This window comes from Chlorocebus sabaeus, chromosome 10 (genome assembly GCF_047675955.1).
Source record: "Chlorocebus sabaeus isolate Y175 chromosome 10, mChlSab1.0.hap1, whole genome shotgun sequence".
In the NCBI taxonomy this organism is placed as follows: domain Eukaryota; kingdom Metazoa; phylum Chordata; class Mammalia; order Primates; family Cercopithecidae; genus Chlorocebus; species Chlorocebus sabaeus.
In genome coordinates this window covers 28406244-28423498 of record NC_132913.1, presented here as the reverse complement: position 1 = coordinate 28423498, position 17255 = coordinate 28406244, and the positions used below count along the sequence as shown (strand labels likewise).

The following is a 17255-nucleotide window of genomic DNA, read 5'->3' as shown; positions in this document are numbered from 1 at the left end:
TTCCATTAGTTCTACAAACCAATAACTGTATTTAAAGTTATATTCTAGAAATAATGATTAAGCTCAATTTGTTTCTTTGCACTTCACCCCCTTGGCTTTCTCTTTCAACTTATTTATAGGTGGTTGCTTTGAGGTCCTCTAAAACAATGTTTCAGAGTAAAACAAATACTTTTTGTCTGAAGGCTCACTCTCTTTATTTAATTGAGAAGTCCTAATTGAACTTTTGTTGCTTAAAGCATTTTCAGTATTTTCTCTTACTGTTCAGGTATTAGAAGCATTAGAAAATAGAAGTTTCTAATATTAGAAGTTATTAGAAAAGTCTGAACCTGGGAGCCCCCAGTTTGGACTTGTTCTGATCACTTTCAGTTTTTGCTTTATCCAGCTAATTCTTCTCTACACTCATTTCTTTCGTAATATCTTGCCCAAGCAATCACATAGTAACTAATGCAACTATTAATATTGTGCTTTTAAACTCATTTATTTAAATCTGCAGGCTCAATACACATTTCTTTTTCCTGCCAAGGTATAGCAAATGATATTATTTAACCAAAGATTTTTTAAACCAAATATTTTAATGTTGATGAATATTTCCATTTTCCATTTATAGTTACCCAACTGCTTGCCACCTTACTATTAATGGAATGTTAGATGGTTTAGGTTTTTATTAAAGCAGCATTGTACTTGTGGTAGCAACTACAGTATTAGTTTGGTAACACTAGCTTTTAGAAATTTCAGTGGATTGACATATTTATTTATTTTCTACCTCAAATTAGAGCCCAATGCACATATTCCTCATTATCAGCCAGTTTTTCTCCAGGTAGATGGAGGCTCCTTCCTTCTTGTGACTCCTATGTCTTCGGTTTAAGAATTCTCTGATTTTGACCAGAGGTAAAAAATGCCTGATTTAAAAAGTAATAATAATAATTCAGCTCAGTGGTGCCATACATCAGTTCTGCTACATTTCAGTAGTTATATCTAGTCACTGGGTCATATATCGAGCCAAGATACTAGACAATATGGTCTTTATCTCACAAATAGTCAACCAATACACATTTTGGAAAAGGTAGAAGGAGGACATTAGTTTCTGATTGACAGATGTTTGTTTCCTGTGACTGTAACCACTATGTAATTTTCTTTCATTCTTTCTTTTTTTTATGTTTGGTAATAAACGAAGAACAGGTTAGCATTTCAAAGCCTCTATTTTAAAAGACATCTCAAATTGGGTGGGGCCATCTTTTTCAAAATCCTCTTTATAGTCAAAATTCTGTTTTATTTTACCTAGAATGAGTCATTATTAGATTCATTTTTTTTTTTTCTCTGAGATACTTAGGAAACCAAATCATCTATTAAAATTTTGTTTTGAAAACATAATCAGAGAAACAAGTTGTATTGATCTGTTCTCACACCGCTAAAAAGAACTACCTGAGACTGGGTTATTTATGAAGAAAAGAGGTTTAATTGACTCATAGCTCCGAAGGCTTAACAGGAAGCTTGGCTGGGAGGCCTCAGGAAACTTACAATCATGACAGAAGGCACAGGGGAAGGCTATCATGTGACCTTCTTCACATGGTGGCAAGAGAGAAAGAGAACAAAGGGGGAAATGCCACACACTTTTAACCATTAGATCCCATGAGAACTTACTTACTATCATGAGAACAACAATGGGCAAATCTTCCCTCATGATCCAGTTACCTCTCACCAGAACCCTCCCGTGCAACATGGGGATTACAGTGTGACATGAGATTTGGGTGGGGACACAGCCAAACCACCTCATTGTGCCACTGGCTTTTGTTGTGGAGGGAAATGATGGATATCTGAACATAGTCAAGTTTATGTTAGGGAAAATAATTGGAAAAAGCAAAACTGAGATGGTTTATGTGAGAATGGAAGAGGGATGTATGGAATTAATGTCATGAAAATATTTGCTGTGGGATGTGCACTACTTGAGAACAAAATTGTATTCTTCCTAATGGATATTTTGGGGCTTTTCATCAAAGCTCTGCAAATACTAGATAAGAATGGTAATGGCAGTGATGATGATGATGACAAAGAGGGCAGTGACAACTACATCAATAATATCAGTGAAGGTGATGCTTACCTCAACAAAGCAGTAATTGAAACTATGGATATAAAGAGTGTGTGTGTGTGTGTGTGTGTGTGTTTTAAAGTATGCTACATTTAAAGAGAAATCTCTAGTTTATTCCAGAGGGAATGATACTTTAGGAATCATTAGTCCCATCCCAATAAATAAGACGTAGGCTTGGATAATTGAAAATAAGGGAAATTCTAGTTAGAAAATAGAACTACTGAATGAAAGGTCTGCCTTCATTAGATCCTCTTACTTTTTGGATCTATATATGTTTCTGTTATTCAAAAGTAAGTACTCACATAGTATAAGCAGATATAATAAATTTCAGGTTGCTTAGTAGAGAAAATCTATTTTAAGTCATTCCTGGTTTTATAATGTCCATTTTTCCATAGACATATATATATATATGTGTGTGTGTATATATATATATATATATATATATATATATATATATCAGATTCTCTTTATCAACCAATTTAATATTGTATGATTTAAAGAAAGAATTTGTGTATTTTATTAAAATTAATTACATTAAGATAAAAATAGTGAATAAGCTGTTGATAGTGAATATCAACAGCTCATAAAACTTGTTTGGTAATCTATGGGATTAAAGGCTAAAGTATGATTTTGATTAAAACCAAATTATCTTTTTTTCCCAAATGATATAAGAATATTCATTTTAGCCAGTAAGATTATGAGTAAATGTAAAAGATCACAGTTTCTTGCCTCAGATACCTGTAATTAATAGCATTTCTCATAATATATCTGAGCTGCAGCATTTTCTGGAAAGTGGTCTTATTAAAGGTTTAAAATGGGAAGAACATCGCATTACATCTTTGTCATAAGGAATATTCTGAGGGTTCATGTTATAAAGGTATACACAGGCCAGCTGAGACCACGTTATAATGCAATACTTCATGGAGCATCCTGCCCTGCCTCCTGCCCTGGATGAATCGATGGCGAATACTTTAAGTGCATAGAAAACTCATCTGTGCTATGTGAACTATTTCATGATAAAGGCTATTTCATTGATTATCTTCTCATATGTGATATCAAGTACCCTAGAACATCTTTTCACCTTGCCATCATTTATCTAAACACTAAGTGTTTTGTGTTTGGAGAAGTGGAGTCAACAAACTAGTTTTGCATTACCTATCTTTTTTTCTTTTCACTTTGTGCTGCATCAGAATGTGAATTTAGGGTTCTGATTGGGACAATTTTCTTTAAGAGACAGCCAGAGAGAAAGAAGGAGAATAATCTGAAGAGCAATGTTACTAACTGTTTATTTTAGACCAGTCATTGTCCAGAGCATTTCTTCCACATTGATCCCTGCAATCTTCACAGCGTTTCTTGTGAGGTATGGCGTAGCATCATTCCCTTTTAAAGATTAGGCTTGGAGAGGTGTAATTACCTATCCACAGTAAAAGAGCTAGTAAATGTTTCAGTCAGGATTCAGACTCAAGCCATGTTACTCCACAGCCTGCACTCTTACGCTGCTATACTACAGCCACAGTGAGTCAGCTTGAAGCTGGGAGGTTTTATGATGAGGGGGATGGAGGTTTTGTGGTATGTCAGCATTCATCCAGAAGACTGCGTATCAGCCTGTGGTAAATGGCACTTGACAATATGCAAAGTGAGAATTTTATACCTTAGTATGGGACAGCTCTAAGTCTGTATCGACTCCATGAAGATGAATAAAAATGACACATAGAATTTGGTGCTGAAAATTTAAAGGAAGAAAATGTATGACATTTTGGGACAGGAAAAACTGCAGAGAAAAATTAACGGTTACCAGAGATTGGGGTGGGGAAGGGGGAAGTGATGAATAGGCGGAGTACTGAGAAATTTTAGGGCACTGAAACTATTCTCCATGAAACTGCAATGATGTGTACATGTCCTATGTACTTATCAAAACCCATAGAACTATACAACACCAAGAGTGAAACAATGTAATCTATGGGCTTCAGTTAACAATAATGCATCAACATTGGTTCAATAATTGTAACAAGTGTTAACACACTAAGGCAAGATGTTAATGACAGGAGAAACTGCTAGTAAGGAAGACAGGAGGTATATGGCAATTCCCTATATCATCTACTCAATTTCCCATAAACCTAAAACTGCTGTAAAAAATAAAGCCTATTAGTTTTTTTTTTTTAAGAAAATGAAAAACACATGACTGTAATTGTGGATCAATCAGGAAACAGATGACTAATTTCAGAATAAAAATATCTTTTCTGCTTTAGTATTGACATCCAGAAATTCCACATTCTCACTCAGTTAAAATCCAATTCCACAAATACATTTATTCTGTGCTCTCTGTAATCATTGAGCTATGAATTTTAGGTGAGCCTGTTTCTTTCTTGCCTCAGCCACTCCCTACATAGAAAATGCAACACCTTTAGAAAGTAACCTTAACTCTTTAAGGCCACAGGGGTATAATTCAGGAGTGTTTGAGTGGTTTCCCTGAATGCATCACTTAAAAGGACAGGAGAAAGAAGTCTCCCCATGCATTTCTTACCGTTGTTGTAATGAAGGGACTGTATTTTCCTATGCCTAGTCAGCCCTTGTTAATAAACTGGCATTTGAGAGGCAATTTTAAATACAAAACAACTTCTAATGGCTAAGTAAAAGGAAGTGGGTAAATATTGCCATTTCTTTCGGAGTGAAAAGTAGATTTATTTGCCTGCACATTTTCTCACCACCGAAGTCACGGTGTGAGAAGGAAATAGTTTTAGAAACTAAGTACCAATGGACCCATAATCAGGCTTTCTCCAAACAGCTAAAGCTCAGTGTGAGACCTTGCTGGCAACAAGACTAGAATGAGAGAAATCAAACAACAAGGGGATTATTAGAGAAAGTAGAGCCATGAGAGAGTCATGTTTTAGCCAAAAATAAGGACTAGCTGGCTCTCCTGTATAATAGAAAACGCTTCTTCAGTTTTCATTTCTAGGACTGGTGGCTTGGTTGCCCCAAAAAGGGCAGGTTTCTATTAAAAAGTAACTTATGTGAATTTGCTATCATATCTATCATTTCCTATCATTTCAGGATCATTGTGTTAACTTAGTCCTCATACCTTTTTATAAGGACACAAAAGATTTTCAAAATCACAATTTTGGAAGAGAAGATCTAACCCCACACCATGAAATCACATTGCTGTATACAATTTGGCAGCTATGAGAGGATGTGGGCATATTTACAAACTGTATATTGGTACTTTATAATTAAGAATTTGCATAATTGATAACAAAATCCTCATGAATATGCTATCAATAACATCATGAGCTAAAGTAGCTACAGATATTCCATTCTTTTGTGTGTGTGTGTGAAGGTTGGGGAGGTGCAGTGGAGAGAGCCGTATCTTTTTCTGTGTCCACCTGTTCTCAAATCTTGTCTCCATTTCTATGTTTACATCTTACTGACATTGGGCTGGTTGCTTCCAGTTGTCCATTTTGATATATTAAGTGATGAAGTCTCAAACTTTTGTTTTAACAAAGGACAGATTTTCTTCCCTGCTACACGGGAACTTTAATTATGTCGCCATTGTGCTCGTAATTCTGTTCCTCATATTACTGTATAGTGCAAGGCAGGATCAATGATAGTGTAATTCTCCTCACTTCAATTACTTGTACTTATCATGGAAAACTTTCTGATATAAGCCATTGGTGGAATTTTGAGACACCTCCAGTAATTTTACATGAGGGTTATGGATAACATAAAATTTCAAGACATACTGCTAATTGGAAGAAGTTTATTTCGTATTCTTTACTTACATATGTCCTATCTCGTCGTTGTCTTCTTCTTCTTTTTTTTTTTTTTTTTTTTGAAACAGAGTCTCACTCTGTTGCCCAGGCTGGAGTGCAATCGCAAGAACTCAGCTCACTGCAACCTTCACCTCCCAAGTTCAAGTGATTCTCCTACCTCAGCCTCCCGACTAGCTAGGATTACAGGCACCCACCACCACACCCAGCTAATTTTTGCATTTTTAGTAGAGACAGGGTTTCACCATGTTGATCAGGTTGGTCTCAAACTCCTGACCTCAGGTGATCCACCCACCTTGGCCTTCCAAAATGCTGGGATTACAGGCATGAGCCACTGTGCCCAGTCAGTCCCATCTCTTCTAACCAACTTAGCTCTTAGGAATAAGTGTTTATGGCAAAAAAAAAAATACCCTTGAGCACCACATTTGTACTTACTACTTGCATTTACTCCATCTACTGTGCTCTTTTTATAAGCTCTTTGCTTGTGTTATTTATCTAATCTTCACAAAAGCTTATAAGATGGTATTTATTGTACTCATTTTATAAAACAGGAGACAGAGGTGGGGAAAGATAAAGTACTTGCTACGTGTCACACATTTCACCAAGTAAATGAGGTCAGGGTTTGAACCCAGAAAACCTCTTTCTAGTGTTCCTGATTAGAATTATAGATTTCTGGAAATGAGCAATTTAATTAAAATGAAAATATACAAATGTAAGTTGCTATTTTAGAGCAAAACATCCTTAAAATTATTATTACTGTTAGTTATTGTAATTATTTTTCTTTCATGGTCTTTTCTCTTTTGACAGACTGGATTGCAAAATGTTCTAAGTTTGTGGTTCAGGATGTTAAATTTCAGTAGTGCCTGAGTGTGATTATTTAATAGTTTACTGTCTTGCACAGTGTACTTCACTGTTCTAAGTAACAGACTCATCTTATCCCAAAACCTAGTTATAATATAGACACCACAGCATCACTTTCCAGCAGATGGAGAACAATCTTGTTTTAATGCATGTCATTTACAGTAGATACAGGCTGTCAGATAACTTCTGGTAAAATAGGATGCTGAATCAGACATTTATTTTTAGTGGCAATTGCTGAAACATAGACTAGCCCACCTAGATGAAAATATGCTATATTACTTGACTTTATAGATAAAATGTGCTGAAATATTCTTTGTCATTTTCCATTTGAGATTTCTGTTTTCGTTTTCTTAATATACCCTGTTTCCCATTGCTTCTCTTTTAGCAACTTGTTTGTTGTCTGAAAACTATTATACTTTCCATTTTAATAGGTATATCTTCTTTTTATTTCTATTAGTTGAGAGTCATCGAGTACACAGTAGTTGTGTCAAAGTTATAAGCATGTACTGCAAATCCAGCAGACCTAGATTTGAATCCCAGCATAGCCACTTATTGACTAAATAGTAAATATATATTAATCACTGAAAACCACAGTTTTCTCACTTCCTAATAGTTTCATCAATGGTTACTGTAAAAAATGAAATGAATTAAAGCTTCTAAAATGATTGTAATTGTATTATAAGTACTATTAATTTTAGTTCTCTAATATGAGACAACAAATAAACTATGATGAAAATTCCTGACATAGACTTTTTAAAAGTAAAGATGAATTAACACCTAGATGATTATATCATATATATTATAATCACCTGTAAATCACCTTTATGATATATATATCACTTATATGATTATATATTGGTCATATATAACTAGTACCTGTCAGGTTAGTTGATGACTATCTGATATTAATTAATAAATATTTTAATACCACTCCCAGAAAGAAAGAAGAAATGAAGAACTTGTTATTATTTATTATGTGTAATTATTGAATGTCTTCTCAATTCCTCTTTGAGTTAATCTGTGTAGACATGATTACTGGAAAATATAATGGGAACTATATTCGCATAAAATTAAAAATGTTGATTGCCACTTCAGCTACACATATACTAAAATTGGAATGATGCAAAGAAGATTCCTCTGGCTCCTGCATAAGGATGATATTTGTGAAGCATTCCATACATTAAATATTTTTTAATTGCATTTTATGTGTATTTGAGCATGCAATGATAAAACAAGTGTGGTAAAGAGTGGTAAAATGATAATAAATGAGGATTTTGAATGAGAGGTTTATGGGAGCTTTTTGTAATATTGTAACTTGTATTTAAGACTGTAATTATTTAAAAGTTTAAAAGTTAATCAACTGTTAGAAAGTAAAAATTAAAAAAGAAGTAGCAACCAGTTTTCTAAATTAACGTGTTTCAACTAGATTTCAGTGTGTACCTACAGAATTAGTGTTTCTGAAGTGTAGAGGTTTCATATTCTATGAATATTATGTTATAATATTTGGATTTGCTAATACTCTGCACTGTTAGAAAAAATGTATTTCAGAAAAGCAAAACATTTTTCTAAAATTGTTTTCCAGTTGTTAAATCAAAAGAGTTTAATTGAGACATCTTATATAAATTATTAAGAGTGCTATTTATCCTTTACTCTGATGCAACCAGTAAATCTTTTCATACATGAATACAGCTGCACATACAAATGATGACAGTGCTCTGTGAATATAACAATATGTTTTTGTCAAGAATGACAGAGTGGGGAAGGGGAAGTGGGGATGGTTAATGGGTATAAAAATATAGCTTAATGGAATGCATAGGATCTAGTATTTGATAGCACACCAGGGTGATTACAGTCAACAGTGACTTATTGTATATTTTAAAATAACTAAAAGTATAAACGAAATGTTTGTAACATAAACAAATGATAAATGCTTGAAGTGATGGATACCCCATTTACCCTGATATGATTGTTATGCATTATATGCCTGTATCAAAATATCTCATGTACCCCATTAATTATATATGCCTATTATGCTCCTGTAAATATTAAAATGTAAAAAAAAAAAAAGAGTGACAGACAAGATGTTAGTCAGAAAAAACCTCACTGAGAAGATGACATTTAAGATGTTATCTAAAGGAAAAGACAGTAAAATGACGGGAAGGAAAGTGAGAATGTAGATAAGGAGCAGGAGAAGCATGGAGAGGGGGCAAGTCTGTCCCCTTAGGAAAGAAAGGGCATATCTGAGAAGCTGGAAGAATATTGGTATGGTTGGGTTAAATAGAGGAGTGACTCAGGCAGATTTATAGTCTAGAAAGATAGAAAGGGGTGTTATGGTAAAATATAGTGTGTGTGGGGTAAGGAAGCAAAAGTAGGAATGGAAATGGGGAGATCAGTGGGAAGCCTCTTTCAATAGTGTAGGAAGGGTAGTGGTTGCTTGCCCTAGGGTAGTACCTGTGTAAATGGAAGGAACATCATTATATGGATCATATGAGCATAAAAGGTATAGAAGGTATTTACTTTATTGGAAATAGCTATGGCTTAAGACGTGAACTGGAAACATTCTAATAGCTACAATAGCATATTTCACATTTAAGAAAATATTACAACCTTGTTATAGGTGTTAACCAGGATTTCCAACTAAAATAATTTTTTTTAATTGAGTATGAATTTATTCATAAGTATTCATATACTAAAAAGTACACAAAACATTTAATTTCTTGTTTTCCCATATGCTATTCTTATTCTGGTTTCCTTAATGGTTCAATTATACTTTAACTGATTAGTAACACAATTTCATATTATATGGTTGAGGATGATGGTAAGGATGAGGATGATGATGCATTCTCTAAATGAGCAGAATAATAAGTGAATAATTTACTTGTAAATTATTGATATCATGAGCTTTTAAGAGACAATATAAATCTAATAAATGATATAAAATTATTAGCTAATATAGCTTGCAATCCTGATATTCCATAGGGATTGGTAACCTTTCTTATTGTATTTATAAAACATATGGTTATTTAATGAATGCTATTAATATTTCACTTCTAAAGAGTTAACAGATATATCCAATAAATAGAGAAACAAAAATAAGATAGTTAGTAAACTAGTAGTGCAACCTAGTATATTGGGAAGGGCCTGGACCTATGTCAAACAATTTGGCTTTCAGTTCTGTGTTTGAGTAACTTTGGTTAATTCTTGGCTGATGATTTCTAAAGTTTCTTTTAACTCCCCAATTTTGTGATTATTTTTGAAACATACTGGCAACTAGAACTCTTTGGCTGCTTTTAATCTAGGTGTTTATGTTCATTTCACAGTCTCTCTGCCTAACGAATTTTTTTTTTTAAATGAGAGCTATCTATCAATGAAGATATTTCATTGCCTATTTTGGCTTTATTGAGAGGGTGAATTCTTGAGAAAAATGGAAAAATCAAAGGCAGTTTGGCAAGCTAGAGGGAGGAATAAGATGATTAAAAACCTGCACCATTGAGATAGTTGGCGAAACATAAATTTAAAAATAAGGGTTAGTAGCTTTAGTAGTTAGGTAGGAAAACATTATAGAATAAATTTTCAATCAGCAAAGGTATTCTGGACCAGCTACTACTATATTTCTGATTGCCTTATTCCTTCTTAGAGTGACTCTGTATCTTCTAAATTTTAGAGTTTATTTTCTGTCCAATGGAACTATGGGGGATTTAAAACTGCTTCCCCAAATCTGGATTTCAGCAGGATCTGTTTGTTACTATCACAGATAGAAATATCACCCCAAAACAGACATCATTATAATGACTACAGAGAAAAAGAATGGAATTTGTGTTAGAGTACTTTGGGTTGAGTTCTAATTTGGTGTCCTGCTAGTTGTTTGATGAAACTGTAAGAAAAATCACTTATAACATTCAAAAGCAGCATTTGTAAAATGGAAACAATTTTGTCTATTCATTTATTCTCCTTATGAAGCCATAAGAATTAAAGACAGTAACATATGAAAGTGCTTTGTTATTTAAGGAATGTTATGCATATGTTTGCTAGTTTTTTTTATTCATCAGTTTAGGTTATTTAGTGTGACCATTGATGGACATTGATGAAAATTTGGAAATTCCTTTACCACTGTTAGTCAACTTTTTATTACCATAGAGTCAAATAATGATTAAGTTGTATCCCTCTACCTGACACTAATTAAGAAAAAAAAAATTCCACAGAACACTTAATTCTTATGGCTTTTCAATAGATTATTCATTATGGGATCACTAATTTCTTTGAAAGATTTTGAGTTGCTTCTCTCTAACTTTCATCTCCACCTCTGCTTCTTTGCAGAGCAATAATTATCTTACCCTTATTTAAGCTCTATGTCATCCAATTTATATAACAATCGGAATTGAATTCAATATTTTATTAGTACAATGTAGGTTAATGCTTTTCAAGGTCTTATTTTGTTTATTAGGTCTAATGTAGTTTACCCACAGAAACAGTAAGATGATGTCAAATTTTGAAGGTCTTAAAGAATATATCCAAATACTTAACATTAAATAGGTCTGAAGTATAGTTTACTCATGCAGGACATACATTTTGGATTGATTCCTGTATTCGTTCATTTTTATGCTGCAGACAAAGAGATACCTGAGACTGAGTGATTTATAAAGAAAAAAAGGCTTAATTGACTCACAATTCCACATGGCTGGGGAGGCCTCACAATTATGGCAGAAGGCACATCTTACATGGCAGCAGATGAGAGAATGCGAGTCAAATAAAAGGCGAAACTTTTATAAAATCAGATCTCATGAGGTTTATTCACAACCACAAGAATAGTGTGGGGGAACCGCCCCTACGATTCAGTTATCTCCAACCGAGTCCTTCCCACAATACATGGGAATTATGGGAGCTACAATTCAAGATGAGATCTGGGTGAGGACACAGCCAAACCATATCAGTACCAGACCGAGGATTGCAATCCTGACTTTTTCCAGGCATCTTCCTTATGCAATCCAGTGTAAACTCCCAAGTTATCTTATGTCTAAATGATCATCAGCCAGTAGAATCATCTTGTACTGTAAAATGATGTTATTGTCAGTTGTTTAATTCATTTTTCAAAATTTAACTCAAATTATATCTTATGGTGTAAACTCTTTATTTAGTTCTTGGAAGTATATGAAATTGTTTGACAGAAAAAAAGTTAATAAATATACACCCTAAGCATATTTGTTGTGAACGAGCTGTTTCCTTTGTTTTAAATTGGGTAGTTTCCAAAAGAAGAGCTTGAGACAACTACTTGTGTTTAGGTAGTCTATTTGTTTGGTAATCCCAGAAAGCAGGAATGAGGGATGAAGAGGAGTAAAGGAAGAAGGAAAAGTAGGGTGTATTACTGAGGCAACTGTACTGAACTTAGGCTGGATTCTCCCTGGAACTTTCTGAGCATAAATGATGTTTGTCAGAATGATCTATCTGTGGATTGACGATGACAAACTTCTTTCCTCTGTTGGTTGAAAAGTCCCTTGGTACATTCATGTTTTGGTTTCTTCTGCATATCTGATGAACAAGATTTAGTTTGCTCAAGCTGAGATGCTGTCAGTGTCTGGAAAATCAAAACCCATATTTAACTGTCCACCACAGATTCCACAAGAATTAAGTGCCAAAAGGATGCATGGAGGGATATGATATACATTGTTAATATATTTTGTGAACTTCTGTGATAAACTATGAAATCACTGTTTATAAAATGTCTAGATGCCAATATTATTGTTCCTATATTTTCAATTTCCAATCAAGCCAGAATATAATTAAACTGAACTCTCTTTAGTTACTTTGTGTTTATATCAAACACTGTGAATACTTTGAGTTCTTACCCTATTTGCAAGCTAACTTCCTTGCCTGCCAGAGTTTCCTAGATATTGGCAGCAGATATGATACACTTGGGTCAAAGATAAAGTACTTTATGACTCTCAGTACAGCAGGCAGTATGAGCTTCGGGCTCTCATTGGTTCCCTTGTTTTCAGACACCATTGAAAAGATAAACAGCAGCACCAGGGTGTTTGCATTCTGGAGGAAGACTCCAGGGACTGTTCTAAAAGACAAAAGATAATGAATACCTCTTTCTTCCCCATACCTCCCAGGGTAATGTTACCCCTCCTTCAAATTCTGGATTTTTGCTTTCTTTCCACCTCCACAAAATCTGGGGTAGCTATAACGTCATTCCTGCTCCCCAATGACCTATCCAGACCTTTTGTCTGAAAGAGTTAGATAGAGACAAAAGCATATCTGTAAAATATTTCTAAACATTTTAAATTTTAATCCTCTCATCCTCATTCTGAACCAGTTGCAATCTGGGGATTAGACTGGCCTGAGGTCAATGTTATCAGGGAGAGACATAACATGCCTAGGAAGAGAAAGGAATCTTGAAATTTCAAAATAAGTCTATATAATTCCATATAATCTTCACACCCCTTTCATCTGAGATTTCATCCTATTTTTAGGCCAAGGTAAGTTGTGGTCTCTTAGTTTTGTGGTCTCTTAGGTCAGAGACAAATGATTTCTTTCATCGCAGCACACAGCTCCCAGCAAGAACTTATCATATACGCAAATCACTTCCCCCTGCTCCCTCATATCCCAAGGGACCATGTAGGGCAGACATGGGTGCTGCTCACATAGTGAGCTCTTGTCAGAGCTGAGCATCCTGAGTTTAGGAAATCACCCATCTCCTAATGCCACAGTTAGCAACAAGCACAACTTGGGCCTAAAGGGAAGCATTATCTTTATTTTTCTGGTTGGACAATAAATCTACCTTCTGACCTAAAGGGAGGAATTATCTCTGTCCTCCCAAGCTACTTGCTATACAACAATCCTTGAAAAGATAGTACAAAACACAAGTTGCCAATGCCTTTGCTTTATAAAGGTGTGAAAGTGTGAGACCCAGTAGGGAATTGTCTCACAATAGTTCATTTATTTTGGTGATAGAATTCTAGCCTTTTCATCAAAAATGGCTTTATTATTTCTGATATTATCTATCCCCTCCTGTCAGTTCTTTTAAAATAATGTAGCCTCAAATTAACCTACAAATAAAGTATTAGTTGTGCAAGAAATTGAAGATGGATATTTGACAAATTAACTTTTTGCTCATCTTTTTTTGTGTGTGTGTCATGTCTTCCCAGAAAGGCTGTTCACTGCTGTAGTAACTAGGAAAATCAGCCTTCTGTATAGTATGAGCAGTACTGAAAGTATCCCATGTTTGTTTCATGAGGTATATGTAAAAACAATAACAAATTGGAAAATAAATCAAAAGTAATGGGGAAAACTTTTTTTAAAAAAGTTTGTAGTGCTTTTCTTCTATTTTAGATGATGGATAGAAGAAAAAGAATCTCCTATTTTATTGTACTTAATCCTTTTATTTGGAAATATTTAAGATTTGTCAAACATTGCAAAATTAATATAAAGTTCCTCAGTACTGCTCATTCTGCTTTTCCTAATGATAACATTTTACAAAGCCATAGTAAATTATTAAAACCAGGAAATTTTTATTGTTTCAGTACTCTTAATTGTAACCATTCAGATTCACATGCACCCTTTTTGGTATATAGCTCTTTGGAACTTTATTATATATATATAGATTAATTTTGCCATCACCAAAATAAAGATATTGAACATGTCCATTACCACAAAAAAAAAAAAAAAAAACCCTCATATTTCCCCTTAGAATCATACCTCCCCAAACCCTAACTTCTGGCAACCTCTGATCTGTTCTTTTTCACTGTATTTTGTTACTTCAAGTGTTTAATAAGTATAGTTTTAGTTAAAAACATTTTGAAACTGGCTTTTTTTTTTTTTTCCAGTCAGCCTAATGCCCGTGAGATACATACACATTTTTGCATACATCAGTGGTACATTCCTTTGTATTGCTGAGTGGTATTCCACTGTGGAGCTGTACCACATGATATTTATTCCTTCACCTCTAGAAGAACATTTTGATCATTTTTGGTTGGGACTATTACAAACAAAGGTGCTATGAACATCTCTCTATAGGTTTTTGTGTGTGAACATAAATTTTAATTTTTCTAGGATAAATACCTTGGAGTGTGATTGTTGTATCTATGATAAATTCATGTTTAACTTTATTTAAAAATGACAAACTTTTTGAGTGAGGCTGTGCAGTTTCACCAGCAATATATGACAGATCTAGTTTGTGCAGACATCCTCTCCAGTACTTGACATTGTCAGTCATATTTACTTCAGCAATTCACATAGGCACATAGTAGAATGTTGTTATAGTTTTAATTTTCATTTCCCAATGGCTAACAATGTTAAATCTCGTGCTTATATTGCCATATTTTTTTAAATTCTTTATTTATTCTAAAAAAAAAATAAAAGAAATGGGATACATGTACAGAAGGTTCAGGTTTGTTACATGGGTATAGTATGGTGGTTTGCTGCACCTGTTGACCTGCCCTCTAAGTTCTCTCCCTTCCCCTCCCAACCCTCAACAGGCCCTGGTGTGTGTTGTTACCCTCTCTGTGTCCATGTGTTCTAAATGTTCAGCTCCCACTTATGAGTGAGAACATGCAGTGTTTGGTTTTCTGTTCCTGTGTTAGTTTGCTGAGGATGATGGCTTCCAGCTTCATCCATGTCCCCGCAAAGGACATGATCTCATTCCTTTTTATTATTGTCATAATTTTAACTAAATTTTTTTATTCTAGCAAAATGCTGAAATGTTGAACAATACATCTTTTGCCCTACTTCTTGATTTCCTGTCATTTTTGGAGGCTATGTTTAGTTTTGTCATTTTATGAAGAACTTGTGCTTTTTAAGCATGTTAATAGCCCCAAAAAGTGATTTAAAAAAAAAAAAAAAAAAAAAAAAGAGGCAACATTTAATTGCTCCAATTGCCTTTCAGTTAATTTTCTCTGCTTTTTAAAAATTACCCTCAGATCTCTCATGTGTCTCATCAACTACAGCCCTGAGCTGGGTGCAGTTGTGTGCACCTGTAGTCCCAGCTCCTCAGGAGGCTAAGGCAGGAAGATTTCTTGAGCCCAGGAATTCGAGTCCAGCTTGGGCAACATAGTGAGACCTCTTCTCAAAAAACAAAACAAGACAAAAAGAGATGAAAACTTATTAACTACATCCCTGATTTAAATTGCTTTAGTATCAATTAATGAGCATATATTTCCCTAATTAAATTATTTTCCTTCCAATTCTTTCCTCATCTGGTCTAATCAACTGTAAAATTATGTTAGACATTTACAAAAAGTAAATGAAGAAGATCACTCTCAGTTTACTAACATGAGATTGTGTTAAGGTGATGTGTGAGAAATGTGTTGTTTTATGATGACTAATCTGAATGTGTTACATATTTAGGCACCTTCTGTGGAAGAGAGATAACTTGATACATTTTGTCTTTTGTTCATTTGCTTTTCTTTCCTTCACTTAGTGAATACTACTAAGCACTAATTTTATTGTAAAGCACTATGAAGAATACCAATACGTAGAACAGTTGTATACTTCTAGAATCTTATGATTAACGTGGAGTGAAAACTGGCTAAAAGAAATAATTTAAAATCAACAGCAACCACTCTGGACTATAAAAACTCTAGAGTGATGCTTCCAGCTGAGTTACAGTTCATCAGTTTCGGTCTTGATTTTGTTATTGTTGTTATTTTATAATCTATAAATGAGGAGCCTGCACTCAAAATTATCTGTATTCAGTGCTACTTCTAATATTCTCCGAGACTGGAAATCAGAGGAATATTCTTACAGTTTGCAGTCGGAAGGATTCTGACTGTGCAAAGAAGCATAAAGGGAAATGTATATTGAAGCTGCTTAGTAAGAAAAAATAAAAGAGACATAACTTACACCATGACATTGGATTACCTTTGTATCTACTTAAAAGAGGCTAAGAATAAGTGATATCTTAGTGTCTCAAGATGGACCACAAAGAGAACAAAATTGAATAGACAAGTATCTTGGAGTGAGGTGAGCATAGACTCAGGGGAGACCTGGTTGGTGCCAGTAGCACTGCTTTTTATCACAAGCTTTCTCTGCTTCACTAATTTGTCTATAAAAGAACAAGATTCACCTTTTCTATGCACTTAAAAAATGAGATATAAGGATAAATTGCTAAACGGCATAATTTATATATTTTGCTTTTTATTATATGATTTGAGTTCAGCTGCTCTTGACATCAAATTACACAGTGTTGCACTGAAATTCTGTAATTATTTAAGAGATAAAAGGATTCCCTTGTTTAATAGGAGCAGGGTAAAGAAGCATACATGATAAAAGAGGCTTAATTCAACTGGTTAAAAAGAGAAAAAATATATTAATGTGATTTATGTGATTTCAGTCATTAATGATTATATTCAAACTGCAATCCTTCCTATATTCCGTGAGAAAATCTGATTTCCAGTATTTCAAACACTTAACAGAACTAGCCATAAATAAATATATTTAAAAACCTATTAATAGATAAACTGATTGATTAGTTATGAGAACTGGTGTATTTGTAGATATGCTAAACAAGCAAAATAAATGCAAATATTAGAACAACATTTTTGTGCAGA

At 34.1% G+C, this 17255-nt stretch overlaps 1 protein-coding gene and 1 non-coding gene across 2 annotated transcripts in view; both read left to right on the top strand.

Moving 5' to 3' along the window:
* LRP1B (LDL receptor related protein 1B) overlaps positions 1–17255 on the top strand; it is a 1897925-nt gene that overhangs the window by 966283 nt on the left and 914387 nt on the right. The gene's annotated exons all lie outside the window — the stretch shown is intronic.
* Positions 7793–7903, top strand: LOC119625477 (U6 spliceosomal RNA). Its single transcript, XR_005241670.1, has one exon. It is a non-coding gene; the product is annotated as a U6 spliceosomal RNA (small nuclear RNA).